This window comes from Schistocerca serialis, chromosome 1, assembly GCF_023864345.2.
Source record: "Schistocerca serialis cubense isolate TAMUIC-IGC-003099 chromosome 1, iqSchSeri2.2, whole genome shotgun sequence".
Lineage (NCBI taxonomy): Eukaryota > Metazoa > Arthropoda > Insecta > Orthoptera > Acrididae > Schistocerca > Schistocerca serialis.
This window is the reverse complement of record NC_064638.1, coordinates 386490731-386512232: the sequence shown is the minus strand read 5'-3', so window position 1 is coordinate 386512232 and position 21502 is coordinate 386490731.

Here is a 21502-nt window from a genome sequence, read left to right as displayed (position 1 = left end):
CCAGACGTGTATAAAGGCATCCACTGCCACAAGCATGCTTCGTACACTGATGCGAACAGAGGAACTCGGTGGAACAAAGGCGACGGGAACTTTTTTAAGAGCGTGGATCAGAAATAGCTGCTATTACGGAATGAAGTTTCATAAAATACAGTTAGATGATGCCGCAATATTTTTGGAACCTACGGAAGACAGTGTGGTGAGGCCATCTCCTTTTAAAAAGTGCTGATGTTCAACGATGTAACGAATCACTCGCAAGCATGACTCAAGTGTCTTGATTAGTGTTCTCGGCAGAAAAGAAGACGTTAAGAACCATTTGTTACAGCAGCATCGACAGAAATTGCCGTCTACTGGCGGGCTGCCTGAAGGACACGTTGCGTAAAACGCTGCTGATGAACTACGCCAGACAGTGAGAGCATCAAAGGCACTCGCTTCTTCCTGCATTTAAAAAAAAAAAAAAAAAAAAAAAAAAAAAAAAAAAAAAAAAAAAGTAGTTAGCTAGAGTGGCGATTCTTAAGAAGATTTTTCTTCAGCGAGTCTGCTGCAGTTCTGAAATCTTAATCGAGATCACAAACGACCTCGAGATCCTGTTGTGATGTTCCCAACAGTACAATCCGTGGCACTCACAAAGAAGGGAGAACCGATAAAGGTACTCAAGGTCCTCTCCGCCACACACCGTCAGGTGGCTTGTGGAGTATGGATGGAGATGTAGATGTATGTCAAAAGTAGAAACAGAGTATAAACAGAAAAGAATAACGATCTTTGTTTATTTTTGAAACAATCGTTTTTAATGAAACAATCATAACCGGTTTCGGCCTACAATGGAAACCTTCAAATGTCTCCTACTCACCAATTTACAAAGCGCATTTATAATCATCATACCTCCAACATATTTTCGAAAACTAGTACTTCAACCTAATACACCACAGTTAGCCAGTAAACCAATGAATCTCTGCTGACAGCAGAACGTGATATAAATACAGGAGTACTACAATACACCATTAGAAAAAATGAAAAATATCGAAATTCTTCCAATCCATATGTGGCATACAGCAAACCAGTGCTTAACAGTATTGGTTAAAAACAGTATTGGTTGCAATTTTATTTTTTTTATTTTTCAGCTACGCGTACGCCTTATTTAGGCATCTTCAGGTTGATCTTAATTTGGTATTTCTTAGACCGATCCTTTAGACAGTGTAGCCAAAGGACACTGCGAAGGCGATGTTTGGCCTGATGTATTCGACGATGCCCTTTGGCTGCACTGTCTAAAGGATCGCTCTAAGAAATACCAAATTAAGCTCAACCCGAAGATGCCTAAATAAGACGAAACGCGTAGTTGAAAAATAAAAAAACTAAAATTGCAACCAAGACTGTTTTTAACCAATAATGAAAAATATCGATAATTTCACTTTTCAGCTTATCATTTTGGCTAATTACGTAGGATAACATTAAAAAATTCTGATTGACAAACTGGAGAAAAATAATAGCTGTACAGCTAACGTCAGACAGCCAGCTGAACATCAGTTTGTAATACTAAGGTATATATTTTTTGTTAAATTTTTTAAAAATGTATTATCAATGTAAATGTTATAATCTCAAAATCATTTATGTATTATAATGAAAAATTTATTTGTATGTCATTTGACAGATAATAAATAAACCCAACGTAGATGGAGAAACTTCTCAGGAACTTGCTTGGGTATTAAGAAACGAGAACAGATTCGCCTGTCGGTTCTTGGTAGAACAACATTATAATAAATGGAAAGTACTATATTGCTTATTTTATAGAGTATTAACCTAATGAGTTGACTTGTTGGTTTCAGTATCACTTTCCTTGTCTAACACCTCTTGAACTCGTCTCGTCAAGTACTAATTTTATTTTATTTGGTTTGTTTATTTAATGCAAGCTGTTATACAGGCACAGATTTCGAATATAGTGTTAATGTTTCTCCTGTTTGCACCCTTTATACTCATTTATCATTCAGCTTTTTACCTTTTAAATTGCTTTACCATTACACTGTCAAAGATTTTATTTACTGTGTGTTTGTGCCTCACGCTAGGTGTGTAACACATTTTTACATCAAGGTTTATAACCATTGTACCTCCTTTGGCAACGATAGTTAAATTCTGATGCTGGCCTTTAACCGGTTAACTCAATAAATTAATCCTGTAATAAGCTATATAATTCTTATCATTTACTAAGACGAATTGTGTTTGCTGAAGGCAGAACTAGTTTTCCATATTACATATTACGAAACAAACGTGGACAAAAAGAGAGTATTAATATAGTTCTCTTCCATAACTCTTCGCACTAGATGTGAAAATCTTCACTTGTGAAAACCGTATGACAAACTAGAGATCCGACCTGGCTCCGCAGAGTAAATTAAACGACTTGGCTGGCGTCACGTATTTTGTTTTGGGCCACGAATAAATTCCGGAGAACAGCGTTAAGTAATTGAATATCATTATTTTCATATTTTGTTGTCGTGGTCTTCAGTCGGAAGACTGGCTTGATGCAGCTCTCCGTTCTTACTGTATTCATCTGTTGGTCTCCCTCTACGGTTTTTACGGCACACACTTCCCTCCAACTGGTGCTCCCTAGATGTCTCAGAACGTGTCCTATCAACCTATCCCTTCTTTTGGTCAAGTTGGGCCACAAATTACTTGCCTCCCCAATTCTATCCAATACTTCAAATGGTTCAAATGGCTCTGAGCACTATGGGACTTAACATCTGAGGTCATCAGTCCCCTAGAACTTAGAACTACTTAAACCTAACTAACCTAAGGACATCACACACATCCATGCCCGAGGCAGGATTCGAACCTGCGACCGTAGCGGTCGCGCGGTTCCGGAATGAAGCGCCCAGAACCGCTCGGGCACACCGGCCTGCTCCAATACTTCCTAATTAGTTACATGATCGACCCATCCAATCTTCAGCACTCTTCTGTAGCACCAAATTTCTAAAGCTTCTATTGTCTTTTTATCTAAACTGTTTATTGTCCATGTTTCACTTCCATGGCTACACGCCAGACAAATACCTTCAGAGAGACTTCATGACACTTAAATCTATATTCGATGTTAACAAATTTCTGTTGTTCAGAAATGCCTTTCTTGCTATTGGCAGTCTACATTTTCATATATATTTCACATATATATGTTTTTCATTTATTTTAACATGACTTACGTGATATAAGCACCGCACGCTAGGAAAGTTTTCTGGAGGCATGAATGTTACGTATTCTATATTTAATTGGTGTTTGGAGTGACACCCTAGGCAACAATGGGAGCACATCGTGACGTAAGTAATATGTCCACAGCCAGTGTTATTATAGTATGCGAATCATGGGTGTACACGTGTGTGAGAGATTAAATATGTGTCGGAGGCTGGCTGATGTGCCACAAACAAAAGAAAAACATAAGAAAAACCACGCATGATGTGCATGTTTAGCTCTTGTTAGAGCACTCCGCTTTTGAATCTTAGTATACACTGTTACGCGCTGTTGGGACTCATTGCCGCAATTCTTTGTCGTGGACTCTTTGTGGCAGACTTCCTCGCCGTGTCATGAACAAAATCGCGTCCACATCTAGATTTGATTCAGGGAAGATAGAAAGCTGAGTGGAGTCAGCTGCAGCGCTGCTGAAAGAAAGTACTGTGTGTAAATGAAGCGAAGTAATTGAAGTAGTTCTTCGGATAACGTTTTACTTGCAGCATAAACGAGTTTGGATTCGCATTTTTTTTTTGCTATGGAGCTGTTCTCAAACAATTGCAGTGAAGCTACTGTTGATTATTTCAAATTCTAAGTCACACGTCACACCCTGATGAGTAAATGGCTACCTTTTCGCTATGGTCATATTTATTACGATACTTCAAAGCTAATTGACTCACTGACCATTGTCTGAAGAATTTGCAGTGAATTAAGAGTACGCATCTTTTAGAAGAATGGTATTCTTATTACGCCTTCACAAATAGAATTTTAATGCTAATAACTAAAATACTATAAGAAAAATGACTTCCATTTTACTAAAGTAGTCAGTGGATCAGAAAGGTGTGCAGGTGTGCAGCCACAAAAATCTTTGTTGCATTGTCTAATAACATAAAATAACTGACAGGTACAAATAAATTTTGATTCTAACTTCGGATCGTTCCTTCTGTAATACACCCGCTACACTATAAACGAACTTTAATCAAAACGTAGCAGCACAGAAGACAAAGATGTTTACTATGGCTCTTAATTTATGTTTGTTTCATTAATAATCAGAGCAACGACCAACATTAGTATGTTCATTTTTACTATCTGTAGGCAGTAAGCAAGTAGCCGTACATTGCCCGTACATTGCCTATAAATTTATTCGTCCCACCTCTTTTCGATAGCAATCTTCCATGTTGTCCATGGAAGGAAGAACTAAGACATCATGAGGAGATTACCGTTTAACGTCCCGCTGGCGACTTCATTATTTATAGAGCAGAAGCTTGGATAGGAGAAAGGAATGGCAAAGGTTCGTGTTCTGTTTCCAGTCGGATGGGATCTGAATCGCCGTCCTCGTGAATGCAAGCCTTGTAGTTTAATCACCGCGTCACCTCACAGAGTAACCTGGAATCAGTTAATTTCACTAGGCCAATGCCGGTTTCCTCTGTTGCCACTGTTCAATTGAGCTAGTGCACCGTGCATAGTTACTTCGACGTCGCTTGGACATTAGACACTAACCTTATAACCTTATAGCTTTATTTCACACGTGATTTCGTGCAATGTGGGACACTAAGGCTTTTTATATCAGTATATTAAATTGTTGGAGCAGTGTTTACGTAGCTACGATGGTAAAATGAAGGAAGTTTAAGATAAAACTTCCTGTCGCCGACGAGGTCATTACAAATTGAGTTCCAGCTCGGAATAGGAAAAAGATGGAGAAGATATTCGGATGGGAACAATTTCATCATTCTCCTTACGTGATTTACGGAATTCACGGAAAACCTAAATCGAGATGGGCTGACCTTCTTAATACGAGTTTGCTTTGAATCGCCCAATAGCTGCACTTCACATATCTGGCAAGTCATTGACTTCATTAAGCTACATTATTCTCATAAATGCCTCATCATCGTCGACATAATCAGTAAATTTCTTGTCTCTGTAATACTTACTTTAATGAGGCAACAACTTCAAAATTCTGTATTACACAAGGAGTGTAAGGAAAAAACACCAAACAAAAAATACTGTATACACAAATTTTGTTATAAAAGTTCTTTACGTTTTAATATAAGTAATCAAAGCTAATTGCAAATTTGAGCACACATCGTTTGTCAAGTTATGGCGTCACAATATGGAATCGTACGAAATTAATCATCATCTTTAACAGTTCTTCGAATATCATATAGTTCAAATAATAGATGTTACAAATTGAGTAAATGTTTCGGATATCTCCATTAGACAGCCAAGTTCTGAATGCAATGTCTGCCTTAATAAAACCGAAATGATAAGAATTCTATTTTGTGGGCAACCTGTGTACAATACGAATAGTTTTGATTTAACAATCATACAGAAATAGAAACAGTTCACTGTAATAAATACATTCATACGTATCACACCAAAGAGGTCGGAATCTGTAAAGCACTCCCACTTAAACCTGTATATTATTTTGATACTCACTTCTGGAAAAGTGTTTATATCTCAACCAAAACTACCGACTTTGTATGTGAGAATCAAACAGTCTCCTTTACAGACCAATCTTAATATCTCTTATAGTTCCACTGCGTGGTACAGGGTGACAATTATTAAACTATACGAAATAAAATCAGTATAACTTATGAACGGTTTGCGTTAGGACGTTCAAACAGCACGGTTGGCCATGGGGCATGATCAGAATCAGTATGCGCTTGTATGTTAGGTCTAGCGACGAAGTTTACTTTCATTTGGATGTGTTCGTCAATAAGCAAAACTAGCGCATTTGAGGGATTAAGAATCCGCTTTTTGCGATCGAGAAGTCTGTTCACCCTCAATGAGTGGCTCAGTGACATGCAATGTCCAGTCAAGGAATAATCGGTGCGATATTGCTTGATGGTGTGATGACTACTGAACGGTGCGTGAAGGTTTTGGAAGATGATTTCATCCCCATTATCCAAAGTGACCCTGATTTCGACAAGATGTGGTCCATTCAAGACGTAGCCTGACCCCATCGAAGCGTTCGATGTCCTGGAAAAGCACCTGGGTGACCGATTTCTGGCTCTGGAGTACTCCTAGGCCACTGGTATCGGCCTTAATTGTCCGCCACGTTCTCCGGATCCGAACACATGCAACTCCTTTCTGTGGGGTTGTATTCAAGATAAGGTGTACAGCAATAGTAGTAGGGTACTAGGAATCCTGGTTCAATTTTAATATAAAATTGATATCAAACACATATACAAAATAATTAAATTGATAAATTAATTACCCTCCTCATCCCCCACCCCACTCCCCACTACCATCCACCCCTAACCCACATGACGTCGTGTGTTTTCCTCAGCCTCCATTGGTTTCCCCACCCACTCCCCACTCTTGCCCACCCCGTTCCAAACCTACCTTTATAGCGCGAATTAAGAATTTTGGCGGGAATTTCGAATTTTTTCTGGAATGTCTTTGTCCCAGGGCTGTACTGACCTCCCACCCCACCCCTTCATCGGGCGCTAAATTAAAAATGGCGGTGCCCTTTCAGGGACTCGAGCATTGGTCCTCCTGCACAGAAAGTCCAAGTGCACCCCTCCTCCTCTAACACAATTATACCACCAGAGACGCTTGAAATTGACAGTAGCCAATAGCAACGCAGCATCTGATCACGTCGGGGATATAAGGCAGGCCCAGCAGCCTCAGTTGCAATCAGTCACTCAGCATGAAGCTCCAGCCAAGATCGTCCAGCGCCACTCAGCCGCATCAGAAACAGAATAGGGAAAAGCCGCAGAAAAGTATGTACCTTTAACATTATTTTAAAATGTTAAGATAATAAGTTGTCGTCTCTTCATCTAAGAATAGATTATGAATGCAGCTAGCCGCTAACTTTGTGTAATGTCTTGTCTGTATAGACGTGTATCTGTTGCCTTTAAGATCCCTTCAGCTTCACACATAAATCTCTACAGTAAAGTAAGGGCCTCCCATTTCTTGGCTGATCCGTGATAAGACAGGCGAAAAGTTAGACTAATGGAGGATTGTTAGTATTATCTCTATTTTCATTCGCTCTCTCTCTTTCTCTCCTTTATCTATGTACAGTTTTTAATATAATATTTCATTACGTGAAATCAGCCAAATAGAATCTTTGGTGGAGTCCTTCGTCTTGGTAATCAGCGGCTGGCTTGCTGTAAGAGATCTTTACATTTATTATTACTGTTAAACACTGCATTCAGTCGGGAGAATCAATCGTGTGGACAATTTGTTCCTTTTACGAAAGATTGCGAATTCCAGATGTTTACGAAGCCTTTTTGGACGATTTAACACAGACTCAGTGATTGCAGGCTCTCTTCGACACAGCTGAAACTTCCCCACTAACGACAGGGCCAACGTGATCATCAAATGATTCAGAAAAAAACTCATTCGTTCATTCACTCCAGAACAAAAAGTGACAAACCTTATTTATGAAGGAGATTGTGTATTAAATCCATCTCCATTACATGTCCAGATCTCCGGTGATTCCACGTCTTAATTATTTTCCGTTTACAGTCTCTTTCTCTTCAAACAAACCGCTAGCGGCACAAATGTTAATTGGCTCGCTTTAGCGAGAAGAAAAGCAGAATATGTATCTCTCAGAAACACGTCAATCCCTCAACAGATAGTCCAGAAGCTGTCCTAGTTACCACTCTAACAATCATGGAGAATGCATATGTGCATCTCTGTTATTTCAAAGAATAAACGCACTAGAAAATACTTTGGCGTCGTCGAGCTGTCGCCGCATATGTTACGAGAAAATCAGATCAGATACTTTTCCAAAGTGAATGAATGTGGATGGCTTGATTGACAATGATTAATTGGTGCGTGGTAGATGGTATTTTCTGTGGGGACATTACAATGCCCCTCGCAGCGAGCGAAGTTTGTGAGCCTAATTTTGATTTACCAAAAACACTTCGCGAGCTATCTATTCGTGTGGGTAACCCGGAAGTGATGAGTGTCAGTCCTCCGACTGAAAAAGAATAATTATGTTTAAGACAGACGAAGAAAAGAAACATTGAAAACAGAAGAAATGAAGAGACAGGTACCGCGGCTGTATTGCTTTTACGTGCATCAAGGTGTTATGTCTGCTGTACACAACCAAGGAAGATGATCTTTCATGAAACTGTTATCAGGGTCTACCCATTCGGGAACTTTCTTAAGCAGGGAAACCTTGGAAAACCTCTTAAGCCTAGACCCCCAGCCTACGGTACATAGAAGATAGGAAAGCCTACAGAAGAGAAAGAATAATTTTGAAATTGATCTCTAAAGGAAAGATAGGGATCGATTTATATAACGATTTGGAGAAGAGTGATTCGTGCCTCTAGCAAACAAAAATTTTACAATAAGTAACTCGAGTTTTGTTTTTACAATCTTGTTCTCAGGACAATATCTTGCGGTGCTGAAACTCCCCCGGATCTTGCATGTCCCCGACGTCCACATTTGTAGTCGGTCTTCTACGCGGCCCACAATGGGAAGAGTAGAAGGGACAGGGATACCAGATTTTACATGCAACATTCATTCCAAAAGAATTAGCAATAACCGAAAGGGAAACTCTTCCTGTAAAAGAACTGGTTCGGTTGCACCGTCCAAGATTCTCCTTTTTGAAAACAAAATCCCTATGGCTTCATGCATCCTTTTTCTTACGATGTACTGCAAGGAATTTAGCCATTGACTTAAAGTTTCCATTTATCCATTGACTAATGCTGTTGCCGAAAACATCATAATATTTACTCTAGTTTGAATTTTCTTTTGGACTTCGCATCACCACTTGTGCTTGTAAGTCCAAAAATTCTGATACATTTTCTGTCAATGATTTATTCTTCGTAATTTAAAGGATTCATGCAACTTGCAGTAGATTTTGGATTCAAATCATCGAATAATGGAAAGTGTGGTTCATTTTATACAAAGACATAATCCATCATTTCCTTGAAAAGTCATATCATTTATCTATACTCATAAAAATTTTATCCTAAATACATACATTTTTCCGCTTGATTGCTGTAATGTAAAAGTTATTAGTAGTGAGGAATGTGGATTCACTTCTTTCATGTATTCTCTGATTCATCGGGCATTCATACATGCACATATATGGAAATGGATTTTCAAACAAAATTCCAAAGTGAACAAGACCCATTAAATAACTACTAATTCTATGAATCTTAGTTTCTTTTGACATTCAACAATAAATCAAGAACTCTTAACGTCTAATTATGACACTTTTTTGAAGTTCAACATCAATCAGTTTCCCCTCGCGTTTGATGCGAGTCTCTTACAAAGCATATCTGTGTCGTCTATATCGATTCTAACTCTCGCGCCGACGTCAATTGTTTTGCGCGGGAAATTAACTTTGCGGCGTTAACCGTCACTCATGATTCACTGCCTAAACGCATCACTTCACACGTTTACACATCTAAGCGTGCACTTGAAATTATATATGAACATTCACTGGGAACCTCTTTTGATTATGCAGCGTCATTTTCGTGAAATATTTCTTTCTTCTTGAAGGTCATTCAGATCTTTTATAATTCTTGATGACATTAGCAATGCTAAAGTTCCATGTTTACCCAAACACAGGTGAGCCTATCTCCACTATCTTCTTTGCAGCACTCGATAGTAATAGTTAGTCACTATTTCTACAATCTGTTTCACTGATTAATTATTTCAGTTTAAAGTTTTCTAACACTAAACACACACAGTTTATTGTTATGTTTTTACGAGCGTTCATCTCTGTCACTCGCAATGGGGAGCAGTATGGCTTGCAGAGGGTTCGATCAAACCCCATTTCAACATGCGATCTATTTCCTTTTGAACTTGAGCCTTTAACCTCCAGGGAACAGGATAGAAAGTTCTACAATACGTTTCGTGCGGCTTAACGTAGAGATGGCATATGTATCCCTTAATAACTCCTGGCCTTTCATCAAAAACGTTTTCATACGTTAATAATAATTCATTGAGCTGCTTCTTCTGATCTTCGCTAATGCAGTCGGATTCACTTAACTTTCCAAACACTAATTGACCGAAACCTTCTTTGACTTGGAACTCATTAATTACGTGCTCTTTCGAATTTTGGGCCGTCCTGATTACTTGCACACTGATCCCACAATTATATTTTCTCGTAAGGCTTTTTTTAACAACTCCAACTCAATTTCTTGTTTATTAACATTCAACCAAATTTTTCCTGTTTTAAAATCTATTCTGCATCCGTATTGACGTAGGCTGTCGACTCCGATAATGCAATCTACCACCAAATTTTTCACAACAAGGGAAGTGCTTAATATTGCTACATTTCCGAATTCCACACCAAGTGGTGACTGCACCTTTACATTAGCCGATCGAGCCCCAACGGCGCCTATTATTCTGGAATTTTGAACTGGAAAAATTGGTACTCGTCTTATATTTCTGATCCTGTTAAATAGTGCCTCCGAAATAACATTTGTGGTTGAAGCTGTGTCTAAAACCGCCACTATAGGTATGGTCTCCATAATGACTTGCACTTCGGCTACTGCCACCTGTTCCTTATCCTCATCTTGTGGTTCTAAGTCCTCGGTCAGTTCATCTGCCAGTAATCGTCCATCATTATACGTTAGCATGGGTATACATATCCTGTTGCCCCTCAACCAATTGTTGACTGCTCCTCCGGGGCACGAGTGGGTCCTTACAAGTTTGTTGGATTTTGATTTGTCTGCTGGTTGACATCATCCGTCACTTCGGTAATTACCGGTTGATTCGTAGATGTCCGTCCCCACTGATGTTGGCTATTTGAATTCATTCCTCCCGGTTGATTCCACTTTCTATTATTGTTATTATTCCAGGCTTGGGGTCTGAAATTTCTTTCGTTCCCCCACACGGGATTGTATCTTTTCCCGTTCCTGTTGTTCCTTGAATAGCCCCTCGCAAGACCATTGCCGGGATTACCATTGAGATTTTGAGGGGTTCCTCCGTTATATAACGATCTCTGTTCATTCCTTCTAAGTGTCGATTGATCGCCATTGGTATAACACATACTTCCACCTTGCCTACCGTTTGGCGTAGGTTCTATCTCTCTATATTGGAATCTGTTATTACGGGCTTTCTGGTTGTTCTCTTCGATAATATCTATATGGTCTAACGTCGTGAGGAACGACTCCAAGTCTTTGTCGTTGCCGTAAATCAATTGATTCCGGATGCTTGTTGGTAGTCTTGCCTTAAGTATGTTTATTATGTCTGGCAAGGGCATAGGTCTGTCCCAGGATCTCGTTTTATTTATATATTTTTCGAAATACCTTCTAAGGCTTCCTTTCGAAAAGGAGAAAGGCTCTGGGTAGAGCACCTCCTGCCTTAGGCGTTCCTGTACCCCTTCTGACCAGAACTTTGCTAAAAACGCCTTCTCAAAATCTTCATATGTCGGGTAAACAGAAGTCATGTCCGAGGCCCAGATCGCCCCCGAACCTTGTATATATCCTGTAACAAAACTGATCTTCTGCCACTCCGACCAATTTCTGGGTAGCACTCCTCTGAAACTTCGAATAAAAACAATTGGATGGACCCCCCCTTTTGTCAGGGTTAAAAATCTGGAATTGCCGATGCTTTATCATTTTTTCTTCGGCATGGCAAAGGCTTTTCGTAATCTCCGTTAGATAAGAATTCACGCGAACAACCAGCTTGTGGCAATTTAATGTTTGAATTACTTGCACAGGTCGGTATTGTGTGCGAATGGGCAGTAACTGGCTCTATAGTCGCTGCCAACTTCTGCTGCTGCCCTGTATTCATTTGTTCTGAGCTTTGTTGCGAAGCGCGCATCGACTCTTCTATCGTTTGTTTCCAATGCTTCAAATCAGCACCTAACTGCTATCGCACCTCCTCAAGTCCTTTCGCAAACAAATTCTCTTCCTGTTTGCCAGATAAACTCTGGAATGCTGCCTTAACATTTTGCTCAACGTTTTCACACATTAGCCTTTTGTTTTCTAATGTGATTTCGGATAATTTACCCGTTAATACGTTAATTTGGTGGTCTATAACGTCTTGACGCTCTGTCAGATGTTCAACGCTTTCCTTTAGGTTAGTCTGTGTACGTGCCAATTCAGGAAGTTGCGCAATTGCACATGACATGGCGTCTTGCTTTTGTACTAATTGCGGAACCATTTCCACTTGTTCCCGTACAGTATTTATCTTAATAGCCACATACTCCTTCATTTCGACACGTACGCGGTGAGTAGATTCCTCACACTGTGCTTTCACCAATTCTATTTGTGCAGTTAATTTTCGTTCCGTCTCTTCGGCCTGATCTTTGAGTTCTTTGGTCTTCGCCTCTATCCGCTGCTCTAATTCGGAAAAACTGTCTTGTAACTGCTGCTTAATCTCAGTCTGGACTAATTTCATCTCGTCTTGAGTTTGAGTGACTGTCACTAATTGTGCTTTAATATCGGTTTTCAGATTTTCCTGCCCTTCAGTCACTGAGGATAATTTCGCGTTAATGTCGGTTTTCAGATTTTCCTGCCCTTCAGTAACTGAGGCTAATTTCGTATTCAAATCATTTTGCCCTTCAGTAAGTGAGGCAAATTTCGCATTATTGTCAGTTTTCAAAGTATTCATGCTCTCGGTTATCATCTGCATCTGTCTCATGATAATTTCCAATGGATGTAATCCCTGCTGCGTGCTTGCTGTTACACCTCCAGCCGTGTCTACACTATATATAACTCCCTTCTACTGTAACTCCCTTCACACAAGAGAACTTCTGTGGCTACTTTCTTAATGTACACATACAGATAAATGCAACTGGGACAGGTCAATCAAAACACATCTAACATAAACACCATCAATCAAGTTCAAATATCAAATATCACTAAAGCAGAAAAGCGTATTTATCAACTATACTAGCAAGCTTTAATAATAAAATAAATAGATCTGGCCTTTACTCTGCGCCCAGCATGCTGTCTTTCGGCTTTATTTGCAGATACAATTATATCACCTGCGAGTCTTTCCTCTCTTTTCCAAGCGTCAGTTAGGTTAGCTCGTCGTAGTTGACATGAAACAGAGAACATAATTATTTTAGCAACATCCAAAAACGTGTCCTGTCACGGATTGGCCATTTTGACATTTTTCAAATGTTAAGGATAATAAGTTGTTGTCTCTTCATCTAAGAATAGATTATGAATGCAGCTAGCCGCTAACTTTGTGTAATGTCTTGTCTGTATAGACGTGTATCTGTTGCCTTTAAGATCCCTTCAGCTTCACACATAAATCTCTACAGTAAAGTAAGGGCCTCCCATTTCTTGGCTGATCCGTGATAAGACAGGCGAAAAGTTAGACTAATGGAGGATTGTTAGTATTATCTCTATTTTCATTCGCTCTCTCTCTTTCTCTCCTTTATCTATGTACAGTTTTTAATATAATATTTCATTACGTGAAATCAGCCAAATAGAATCTTTGGTGGAGTCCTTCGTCTTGGTAATCAGCGGCTGGCTTGCTGTAAGAGATCTTTACATTTATTATTACTGTTAAACACTGCATTCAGTCGGGAGAATCAATCGTGTGGACAATTTGTTCCTTTTACGAAAGATTGCGAATTCCAGATGTTTACGAAGCCTTTTTGGACGATTTAACACAGACTCAGTGATTGCAGGCTCTCTTCGACACAGCTGAAACTTCCCCACTAACGACAGGGCCAACGTGATCATCAAATGATTCAGAAAAAAACTCATTCGTTCATTCACTCCAGAACAAAAAGTGACAAACCTTATTTATGAAGGAGATTGTGTATTAAATCCATCTCCATTACATGTCCAGATCTCCGGTGATTCCACGTCTTAATTATTTTCCGTTTACAGTCTCTTTCTCTTCAAACAAACCGCTAGCGGCACAAATGTTAATTGGCTCGCTTTAGCGAGAAGAAAAGCAGAATATGTATCTCTCAGAAACACGTCAATCCCTCAACAGATAGTCCAGAAGCTGTCCTAGTTACCACTCTAACAATCATGGAGAATGCATATGTGCATCTCTGTTATTTCAAAGAATAAACGCACTAGAAAATACTTTGGCGTCGTCGAGCTGTCGCCGCATATGTTACGAGAAAATCAGATCAGATACTTTTCCAAAGTGAATGAATGTGGATGGCTTGATTGACAATGATTAATTGGTGCGTGGTAGAGGGTATTTTCTGTGGGGACATTTCATACCCCTGATTAATGTCTGTGTTTTCTATCATGTGAGGAAGATAAAGTCTTTGTGCTTCTATCGACACGTATATTGGTTTTTCTTCTTTGCTCATCAGTGGATATGACGTCCTCCAGCCTGTCATGTCTGCAACAGTGACGTGCCCCAGCCAGTCAGGACCCACAGCAATGGCAGCACCCTGGGATCCTGTCGCACACCTGATCATCTTGGTGGAACAGTACATTCACCTGTTATTGTCTCTTGAAGACACCCAGCCAGCCCCTGACTGTGCTGAAGTGCACTGGTGGCCCTAATCAGCAAGACATAGATCACTACCAGACCCCCATCATACACGCCATCGAAAAATATTCCAGTGATACTACATGCACCAAGTGAGGATGTTGTGGATGAGAAGATACCAGTTAAGCCCTGTGCAGCACTACTCTTCACTTCAGTGTATAATTTAACCACTGGTGGTTCGAAGCGTTTGTATATTGGTGTAGAAGCAACTGCTTATAAGAATGTAAAAATTACTTTTTGAGTTAGATTAATGAAATGAAATTAATTTTTTACCTCACATTCTGTCTTTTTCTTTCTTTCTACCTAGCTCCTAGGTATATAGTAAGTAGCTTTGCCGAGATCTTACGTCTGTGGCTTTGTTCAAGCACAGGAGATATAATTTCAGACATGTTTGCTATGTCTTTAGAAGCGGACGCGGTAACGCGCCGCCTGTTCCTAAACACCTATACTTGCAGCACGATAATCGAAGTCCCATGCATTCGTTACACATATTTTGTTTTCCTTCACCTTAAACGTCACCTGCCTCATGCTTGGCCACCTTGCGCATACTTTATATACAGCGATTTGTAAAATAACAACAAAGAAGTATAATTACGAATAACAATTTTGTATTCAGACAAATATATTCACAGTAGTAATACAGCTTTACATCCACAAAACTTGTTCTTATTACAATACACGATGTAATACTGCTTTAAATTCACTATTCTTGTTACTGTTTGAAATATTTTTGTTCACAGTTCTTGGTTTTACAAATTATAGCACCGGCTGAACAAATTTTTTACTTTACATTACAGTACTGATTACAGCTATTGGAGAGGTACAATTTCTCTTACACGAATACTATACTGTTACTAGTGAAATTCCACCCAAACACTAAAACTTGTACATAGAGCTAGGTGGCTCTAAACATTTTCCACCTCAACAGCTGAAATAATTTAATAATACTATGAAGCAGATGGCCCTAAAATGTTCATCACAATCAGCTGCACTAAAATGAACTGGGTGGAACTCACACTTAAAACTACTATGTCTTGGACAGCTAGCGGGAGGTGGGACTTAAAAACTATTCTATTTAGACATGTACTCACACAATCAAACACGCACATGAATTTCAAAGGAAACGTGATAAACTATTTTTGTTTCTTTCATTTACAATTTTTTAACTTTTTTGATGATTTTACTTCAAGTTTTTAAGGTTTTTTGTATGTAATGCTCCTTTTTAACTTTTTAAAATATTTTTTTCCAGCACATACTGCTTTTGTATTCGTGCATACATATTGTGTTACTCATTCAGAAAAAAATACAAACAGGATGCATTTACACACAGGCATACATATTTACACGTTGCATACATATTCACGCACTGATGCTAATGTTTCTCAGATATGTGTGGATGTATAACAAATTGCGAAGCTTGCTTACCTATAATTTTTTGAACACAGTACCAAAAAAATCAGATTGATGTGTATGGGTGAGAGAGAGAGAGAGAGAGAGAGAGAGAGAGAGAGAGAGAGAGAGACAGACAGACAGACAGAGAGCACATGTGAGATGATATGTCTGATGACCATCTTTGCCCTATCCAATAGTATCTGGGGAATTATGGCAGACACCCTCATAAACTGATCGTCATTACCCCGCTAAATAGTATTCAGTGAGTACTGACAATCACCCTAAAAATTGATCATCACTGTTCCTCCCAGTAATGTCTAGTCAAACGATATCATTGCCCTCACCCAGTAGTGTGTGTGTGTGTGTGTGTGTGTGTACGTAATGCAGAGGCAAATACCTTTGAACATGACTTCAACGCAAGCGAAAATCACATTTTTTTGACATGGCAATATTGTATGTCTTTGAACAAGATATTTTTACACAGCTGAATAGATTCTAGCTGCTCCATTAAAATACCGCTGTCATTGGCTGCTTCATTTTAATGCCCAGTAAAATATCACACTGAGATTGACTAGAGGGACAGAAGGGGCAGAAGAAATGAGGGAAGGGAGAGGAGCGTGATGATATCATTGAAAGCTGACTTGGTGGGTCATAGGATGATAATAACGTTATGCATACGCAGGGGTGTTGCTCACCACCACCAAGGATTGTGCAGTCTTGCCCATGCATGTAGCCGGCCGCGGTGGTCTCGCGGTTCTAGGCGCGCAGTCCGGAACCGCGCGACTGCTACGGTCGCAGGTTCGAATCCTGCCTCGGGCATGAATGTGTGTGGTGTCCTTAGGTTAGTTAGGTTTAATTAGTTCTAAGTTCTAGGGGACTGATGACCGCAGCTGTTAAGTCCCATAGTGCTCAGAGCCATTTGAACCATTTGAACCCATGCATGTAGGCAACCCACACGAGCTCTTGCACTTAAAACCAGTGGTATTAAAAGATTCTCTACCACATTTAAGTGGAAAGTGGATCAAAGTCGGATTAGATACACTACAAATACAGAAAGGTTTGTCACGCAAATAGCAGTGTTTACGTTGATACATGGAACATACTATATCCATCTACACAGTATACACCGAAGAGCAAAAGAAACTGGAACAGTTGCCTAATATCGTGTAGGGGCTAGGCGAGCACGCAGAAGTGCCGCAACATGACGTGGCATGGAGTCGACTAATGTCTGAAGTAGAGCTGGAGGGAACTAACACCACGAATCCTGCAGGGCTGTCTACCAATCCGTAAGAATACAAGGGGATAGAGATCTCTTCTGGACAGCACGTTGGATGGCATCTCAGATATGCTCAATAATGTTCGTGGCTGCGGAGTTTGGTGGCCATCCGAAATAATTAAACTCAGAAGAGTGCTCCTGGAGCCACTCTGTAACAATTATGGACCTGTGGGGTGCCGCATTGTCCTGCTGGAACTGCCCAAGTCCCCTGTAATGCACAGTGGACATGAATGGATACAGGTGATCAAACAGGACGCTTACGTACGTGCCACCTGTCAGAGTCGTATCTGGGCGTATCAGGGGTCTCATATCGCTTCAGCTGCACAGTCCCACACCATTATAGAGCCTCCACCAGCTTTAACAGTCCCTGCTGATATTCAAGGTCCATGGATTTTTACCCATATTGTCCTATCTGAATTCCCTTAACAGACAGAAAATTCCATCTCCTTCGTCCGTTGCTTGGATTAATCATGTAATACCTTTCAGAGTGAGAACTAGGCTGCATGCAGACAAATATGTGCAGATGTTACATAATGAATGTCCGGTTTCTGGTTAATCAAACAAGTCTAGATATGACAAAGCATCACCCTGTCATCCTTGCTTCCACCTGCTACAGTTAGTTGGCTGTTATATTTGCACAATTCAATTCATTCACAAACTTTTGAGCATGGTACCAAGGAGCAGCTGGGGTGGCTGTTTGGATTGCGCAACTCGGCTCCTCCAGATGCCTTTGAAAGTGACGCCAGTTTATGAAGATTCAGACTGCTCAAATACTTTTGAACCTGGGGTCAATTTATACAAAATTCTTGTCGATCCAATACTTTTGGACATGCCACCAATTTACCCGAAACTCAGATCACTTGGATAGTCTGAACATGGTGTGAAATTGAGACATTTCGGATACTTTTGATTATGGCCAAGCTGGCGGCTACATAATGATTGCCTGTTTCGTTTTAATGACCGATACAATACTGGACTGTGATTGACTTTCATTTCAATGGTTAGTAAATATAACGAACTGTGACTGGGAGAGCAAAATATATGCATATATATATATATATATATATATATATATATATATATGTATATATATATGTGTGTATGTGTGTGTGTGTGTGTGTGTGTGTGTGTGTGTGTGTGTGTGTGTGTGTGTCTGTGTGTGTGTGTCACATGTGAGATGAAATTTACTGATGAGGGAGACTTTTCTTGACGAAACTGCTTACCAAGTCACTGTTGTTGCACTGCAGCTGCTTTACTCGACTCGCCTAAATCAAAGACATCACCCATAGCTTAACATAAGAAGCTCTATGGTACCATGTTAGACAGAGTCTGGTCAGGCACATTTACATAAGGAACTACATGCTGATACCCGCCTGAGACCCCAGGGCAGCCAGAGTCATAATATCATTGACATAGCAGAAACGTGGCAGCCACAGTAATGTTGGTAAACTACCAAGCTACGGCTCTATTCTGGGTTATATGATGGGTAACAAAGGCTTGGCAAAACAGATACAAGCCAAAGCTGTATAGATACCACTCATTTTACGAAGATAGAATCCAGTTCACCAACTTCCAGCTATGAGGGGAGGTGCACACCAGTCTGTGAACGGAAATGGGTCAACAGGCTGTAGCCGCCAGATGCTGTCCCCACTTGCTATGGGCCTGCTGTCTCTGTGAATTATGAATGCTGCTGACTTGGAATCTCTTAGCTAGGCAGTAGGCGACCTTATGGCTAACTTGAATCTGCCACTGGCCACCTACTCTGCCGAGCATGGTCCATACCTGAGCACCTAAGAGTCACCTAGCCCATCACTCTCTGTGTGGGCAAAATCTGTAGCTGTCAATCATCCTGTGCGAGCAAACACTGTGAGCCGCCGTCAACCTCATACATTTGATTCTGTATGCCTGGAGCAATCAGCACTGTGTTAGATGGCAAAGCTGCCTACAGCTGTCAACACTTCATACCCAGCTACAGGCCCTGCGTCAGTGCCGTCAAGGGACTGCCGTCTGCTCCAGTGTTTGCTGCTTGGAGTGACGCCACTTGCTGCCATGACAAGAGGCGGCTTGCTCACTGAAGCACGCTTCACCACCCGAGCTCACCTGGTGTCTTGGAGGGTGCTGGCTGCTGCCCAGCACCATCACTGCTTTAGTATTTTAATATGGAATAAAATATTAACTCAAAGTGCTGTTTTCATAAAGGGCCATTTGAAAACCACCTTAAGGAGATTTTTGCCGACAAAACTGCTCATCACGTTACTGTTGTTTCGCTGCAGCTGCTTTAATTGGCATGCTGTAATCAAAGTGAAGACGTCACCCACAGTTCAACACAAGAAGCAATGTGGAAGCAAGTCAGAGTCAGGTCAGGCACACTTACATCAGGGACCACAGGCTTGCGGATAACTGTAGACTGCCTTGACAACCAGCAGGCCATGTCCACCACATTCTGCAGAGGTCATTTACCCCTGGCCTCTACACTGCTGCCCTCATGTGTCTGTCCCTGCCACTGAATGACCTACAGCCGGCTGAGCAAGTTCTAAGTGGGCTGTACTTCCTAATACTACCGTGTAATACCGTTGCTAGTCTTAATGAAGGCTCCAGATGGAGGAGAAAAAGTCTCCAAGATTTCTTCAGGTATACCATACCCAGCTGAAATGTATGCCATATCCAGCTGTAGCCACTAATTAATTATTACACAAAGAAAATGAAGTAGTGCTCATTTATATGCAAGATCCACTACTCTAAATAGTCCCACACATCTTCTGTGGAGTTAAGACTGACTGTGTTAGCAGGATAATGGAGGTACAAGAGGCTGCCTCAGTGTTCATCAAACCAAGAATGTATGGGTGTTGTTCTATGAACACAGTTGCTGTCATCTCCGAAGGCGTGAATATCAACAACTCAACCAAAACGTCGCAGAACCACTTCCGGCCTGAACAACACCCTCCACACACTACGGGTTGAATGTATCATTGGATTGTCGATGCACTTGACACTTAGAATCATTTGAAAACACGAGAAATCTGGATTCGTCGGACAATACCAGAACCCGTCTAGCCCTGTTTGATATTTAAGACGTCTAGTTTTAATTGCCACTGTGGGTAATGGACTTCTGTCAAGATACCCGATTCCAAATGTCCATTGCATTCTGTTATATTCGCTCGGGAACTGATAAAAAATGAACCTGTAGTCACTGGCAACAGCAATTCCTGTCAGACATGAAGCCTATTATCGTTGAGAAGGGGTGAGTCTTGTCTCCTTTCCTTGTCAGTTCAGATAGTTTTATGATCACAGCTCTTTCAGTGTCTTGTGGCTGTGGAGGTATAGCATTCCTTGTAGACATAATGGACATTCCGTTTTGATACACGAAATCGGTCAGTTCCCCTCACGGTGTGACCGTGGACACGCCCAAAAACGTAAGCTTCTGTATGTCATTCTGTCCCGTCTCCATTCGATACATCTTACTGCACTAATTTCTTACGACCGACTATTTCACTGCCATGGCTACGCCAGCGATGCAAATTCACACGATCGTGCCCCAAAGCTGCCAGTGTGCTCCTTTAAGGGAGACATTCATGAAACTGACAGAAAAGGAAAATATTAAATTTATTTTTTATTCGTTAGTAAATCTCATATAAATTATGCTCCCAAAGTTTCAAATCGCCCCCTTAGTGCCTGAAAAATAATGAAATGTGCGATGCGACTATTATGCCATACCAACTTTTTGATGCAACACTTCAGTACTATCACGGTGAACAACGATTCCGTGGATTGCTTTCAAGCAATCTTGCATGCAACACATCTACAAGGCTGAAATGTATTGCAGATATAGATTAAGGAAGCTAATCAGTGATACGAAGGGCAAGAAGTTGAAAGATCGAAAGGGCACTGGTGGACGCCACAGATTCACAAAGAAGATGATAGACCTCTTCGTTACTAAAACTACTGCAATACAGCGTGCGCCAGTACTGCCAGCTGAATAAAAGATTCTAAGTACTGAAGGCACTAACTACTGATAGGCATAGTTAGCAAATGAAAGATTTTGATAGAGAACAAACAATGTATTTACCTTAATAATATTCAAAAGTCATCATATATATATATATGAGTTCATGATATCCAGTATTACGAATTTACTCTTTCTGATGGACACACGTCCAGATCGTCCGCTCCCAAAATTCTGCCACCTCTCTCCCCACATCTACCACTGCTGGCGGCTCACCTCCAAGTGCACAACGCTAC